The sequence below is a fragment of the Stegodyphus dumicola genome, chromosome 5 (genome assembly GCF_044657685.1).
Source record: "Stegodyphus dumicola isolate Sdum_Otavi_A_Nest chromosome 5, ASM4465768v1".
In the NCBI taxonomy this organism is placed as follows: domain Eukaryota; kingdom Metazoa; phylum Arthropoda; class Arachnida; order Araneae; family Eresidae; genus Stegodyphus; species Stegodyphus dumicola.
In genome coordinates, this window is record NC_140772.1 from 103,596,730 (window position 1) to 103,601,627 (window position 4,898).

The 4,898-nt window shown below is 33.0% G+C and overlaps 1 long non-coding RNA gene across 1 annotated transcript; it reads right to left on the reverse strand.

Annotated features, from left to right (window-relative positions):
- Nucleotides 1-972: 972 nt before the first annotated feature.
- On the reverse strand, nucleotides 973-3,438 carry LOC146997187 (uncharacterized). Its single transcript, XR_015041002.1, has 2 exons — nucleotides 3,097-3,438; nucleotides 973-1,120 (listed from the first exon to the last, which is right to left on the reverse strand). It is a non-coding gene; the product is annotated as an uncharacterized LOC146997187 (long non-coding RNA).
- Between the last annotated feature and the right edge of the window lie 1,460 nt (nucleotides 3,439-4,898).

A 4,898-nucleotide genomic window follows, 5' to 3' on the forward strand; every position in this document is an offset into this window, starting at 1 on the left:
CAGAGAGCTTACTAAAGCTATGTTCACTAATTGTGGTAAGTAGACAGGATACAGACGAAGGATACAAAACCCTTTATTTTTCTCTATATACAATAACTTCCGTACTTCGGAATACACTGACCCGCCACTCGGGGTCTAACGTAAAAGTATAAAAATAAAACTAAACTCTAATTTAACTTTATAATAATACACGTGGAAGATTGGCCTTATAATAACAGGAAGCGTATGTAGCACAGAGACTGTGAACACTACAATACGTTTAATTTATCAAGAGGATTAAAACCTCTGGCCTGGAAGGCAAACAGCAACTGCGTAACTTCTAAGGTAAGCGGCCTGCGTTGACTCACTGCTTCCTCTTTTTCGCTTGGCAAAAAGGCCACACTTAAATACTTGGCGTTCGCCAGACAAACTTTGCATAAAAACCTTCACGCTTATAATTCTGGCCGGAAGTAGAAAATAAGAAGTGATAGTAAAGATTTAAAATAAAATAAACGTTAGTAAAACTTAAGATCCTTACAAGTTGGCCCAAACACGTTAGAAAAAAACTATAATGTGTAATAGAGTTTTATTACAACACATTTACAAGGTGTTAAACCATTCATAACGAGTGATGAGGCAATAAATGTTAAAAAAAATTGTGTAGGAGAAGTTTTTGTTTTCCAGAGCGTAAATATTTGGATAGAATTTGAGTTATGGCAAAGCATATAAGGCAAAGCATATCTGCCTAAGGGGAGGAATTTCTTAAGTAAATTGGTTTATATCCACATATGTGACTATCTAACATATTTAATAAATTTATATCAATAAAGTTACAATTTTTTATTGCTAGTCAACTTAGGATAACTCCAAATAATCCATTTATGCTTTATAATATTACAGACTACTAACAAGTAAGATTGTATTGTTAATATGAAAATTTATCATTTTATATTTAACATAACTAAATAATTTGGTTCTGAATATTTACCTTCGATAGCGGATACATGGATCCAAAAATGACATTTGGAGCATCAGATGCCATTGCTGCTCTGCAAACTCTGCACTATGTCCACTTTTGCATTTTGTTTTTCTTCGGCTATATTGCTTACGCAGATTCTGCCACCGGTAATAACCTCTTCAACTGTGAAATTTAAAAAAAATATAGCCGAAATTTTAATTCAACCACTGTAATTAATTACTGTTTAGTTATTAATATTTTATGCAAACAATTATACTAATTATATGAGATTCAAAATGTATCCATATGAAAATGAAATATGGACCTTATATATTTATATATATGGATATTTATATATTTAGGGATTTTTTATGTATTTCGGAATAAACATTTGCATGAGAAATGAAGAAAATGTATTTCTGAAAATTGAGGAGGAAAATTTTAATCAAATTTTTACTACTGTTGATCTTCACACTTACTACTTTTACTTTCTTCTTCTCATAAGCCTTCAGTAACATGTTGCAAAAAAGAAGAACAAACTAATGTAAAGACAATAGCTAAAATTATGTAATCATCTGAATTTCCATAATTTGGGAAAAATTTTAAATATATATAATTGAAGGTTGCTGCATATAATTTTCATAGAACAGTGTACATTTAGATACATTTTAAAGCAGTTAATAAACTTTAATTTTAAAAAAATCCATCTACTGAGCTTATTTAAATTTTATGAAACTCAGATTTTCAGAAATGTTCTAAAATGCTATAATTTAACATATGTCAACAAATTTGGGTACGGTGCACATGAGAGTTGGCGAAATTTGGGTTTAAGAGACTAATAAGCGCGCCAATTGTGGTAACCAAGCCCGAATTTGAATGCTCTGGAGGAGAGTGCATTTGGGAGCATTTTCGCGCATGCTCATTAAATATATTAAATTGAGAAGTTTTGATTGGTGTAGTTGGAAGAGAAGAATTATTTCAAACCATTGTTTGAAGTTCCGTTAATCTTCTGTCTTCGGCTGAACTGAATGAGAAAGGATAACGTATGTTCAGGTAAAATTTATTTATCTTTTATTTTTTGTATTTTTTAAAATAACAGTAGTGGTTCCGCCGAGTTTGTGATTGGTTAATATTTTTTAATTAACCGATTTTTGGTCAGATACTGAATATGATTTTAGTTTGATCGTCTTTTATTCTACAGTTCGAGTTGCTAACGTATTTTGTTCTACAGTTCTCTTTGCTAACGTATTTTGTTCTACAGTTGGATAACGTTACTTTTCGATTATGCTGTGCAGTGCTATGAATTGCGAATATTTAAACACGAAAATTTTTGGAAGTTAGAACTGGAAGGAAAGCTTGCTGTAATTCAATGGGCAGTAGATGCCGGATTGCTGCCGAATTTTAAAAATCGCACCATGGCCGCACCGTATACTAGGATTTGGAAGGAACATGGAGTGCTGTTAAGCGTGGGATGAAGGAGATGAAAAAGGTAAGCGAAGAGTTTGACTTTTATTTGGTGGAATATATGTGGCGGCGCCTGAAAAATAATAAATCGTCATCCGAAAAAATGAAAGACTTTATGTTTGCAATAAAAGCAATATTGACGCAATAAAAGCAATATATCCGCCACCCGAGTTTTAGGGCTATGGCATTTGAGTTATGATATAGACATATGTGACACTGAGCCATGGTATTTAATTTATTATATTTGATATGTGAATGCTTTGTATTTGTTGCGATGCATGTTGAAAATTATATTTTTATTTGTTATAAAGGTCTGTTAAAAATTATTTTCAATTTCTAAATGCTTGCTTTTTTTCTTGTGCCTCACCGTGTGCTTAGGATTTATTATCTTATGATTATCATTTTGTTTACTTTTTTTGCCAACTCAAACTTGTGGTGACGCTTTACTTTGAGGTTACCAAAAATTTGGCGACAAACGTAAACACATCATTTTGGTGTTGGCGACAATTTTAAAAATCGCGCCAAGGCCGCACCGTATACTAGGATTTTACCCAAATTTTTATCGTGTAATCGTTATTAAACCTATTTTGTACTTGAACAATTGCGTTAGTCGAAAGAGAACTAGAATAAAATAGAGCACATTGCAATCCGAAAGGAGCAAAAAAAAAAAAAAAAATAAATAAATGGATACATACCATCTCGGTTCAGTCTTTCGGCAACCAGTAGCCAAGCAACGTCTTGTCCTCTTTTCATTCGATATTCTTTTTTTCTATTATCCCATAAAATCGGATGTTGTCGTACTTCTGCAATTAATTTGCAGTCAGACGTAATCAAATTTTCAGCCATGTTTTTCGCTTAAAGCATCAACAAAACCCTCGTGATAGTTTGTAAGTCTGTGATTGGCCAAAGCTTTCATCTCATAGGTTCGGAGTTAAAATTTTCCATCTCTTGGGTTTACGTCAATTCCCTTTGAAGATTAACCGCTCGACTTAGGTTACGTTTCTTAGGACGTTAGCTTACGCTTCTTGGGACCAAAGTTCCGCTACTGTAAACGGGCCTTGAACTACGGACTGGTTCCATGTGCTCGAGATCCAAGTATTCCTTCATGAAATGTTTATACATATCATATGTATCAGGAGATCTTAAGAGATTTCTCTCTAAAGATTTAAATCTTTGTAAAGCAAGATCTTTAGAATTACCCAACCTTGAAGGGTTATCTTTAAATGGAAGTTTCACTACATAACGACCATTTTGATCACGGAAGTGTGTTGTTTTAAAGAACTCTTCACATTTTTTTATCTTCACTTGAAATACGTTTGACTTCAGGAATCGAGTCTAAAGACCAAAATCTTTCAACTAATTCGTTTGTATTCAACTGAAGATTATTCACTGTAAAAGTGTTAGTTAGATTCGAATCATCAGTAATAGTGTTCCCGGAAATGATCCAACACAACTGAGAACAAATTGCAAAGGGTAAGGATTCTCCTCTCTTTATGATGTCTCCTTTAAGCATAGTAAAAAATACATTTACACCAAACAAAATATCTATAGGTTTTCTTTCATAGAACTTAGGATCAGCCAAGACTAGATCGTCAAAATGATTCGCAATTTTAGAAGGAAGCGACACGTTAGGCACATCTGAAGTTATCCTTGGAATCACGAATGCATATGTTCGAAATTTGGAATTTGACTCAAAGTGCGGGGTAAAGATTAATTCCACTTCTCCACTTGTTACAGTGTTGAACGAACCAAGGCAAGACCTTCAATTTTTTTTGTGAAATCTACCTAACTTTAGTTTTCTGACACACTCTTCACTTATAAAGCTGGCTTCACTGCCACAGTCTAGTAAAGCCCTGCAAGGGATGGCTTCACCATTGGAATCACTAACTTTAATGAGAGCAGTACACAGTAATACACGTTTTGTTTCACCTTTAGAATAACTAAATTGTCCTGTACATGTTGTGGCATTTGTAACGACTTCATTCTTTGGTAAGAACACTTCGGCTCTGGGGAAGAGTGAGGACGTTTGTTTTGGTTTCTCATTTTCACTAGTTTTGATATTTCGATCAAAATGAAGAACAGTATGATGAGGTAACTTACACGTCATACATTTATGTAAACTACGACAGTTTTTCACTAAATGAGGTTGAGAAGATAAACAATTAAAACAAAGTTTGTGTTTCTTAACAAATTCGATTCTTTTTTGGACACTTAAGTTTAAAAACTTACCACATTTATGAAGAGAATGATCTTCCTTGCACATTAAACAACTGTTTTTACTCGACACTAAAGAAGTTAATTTAGAATTAGAAAATTTCCTAAAATCTTTAGATTGATTTCTACTATTCTGAAGGGTTCTAGCGTGGTCTTTTAGAAACTCGAGTAAATTATCTAAAGTATCTAATTCATCTTTTTTCAAAGTTCGTTCCCACCAAAATTTTATGTTTTTATCTAATTTCTCAGTTATCAGATAAACAAAAAGAACATCAGAAAGATC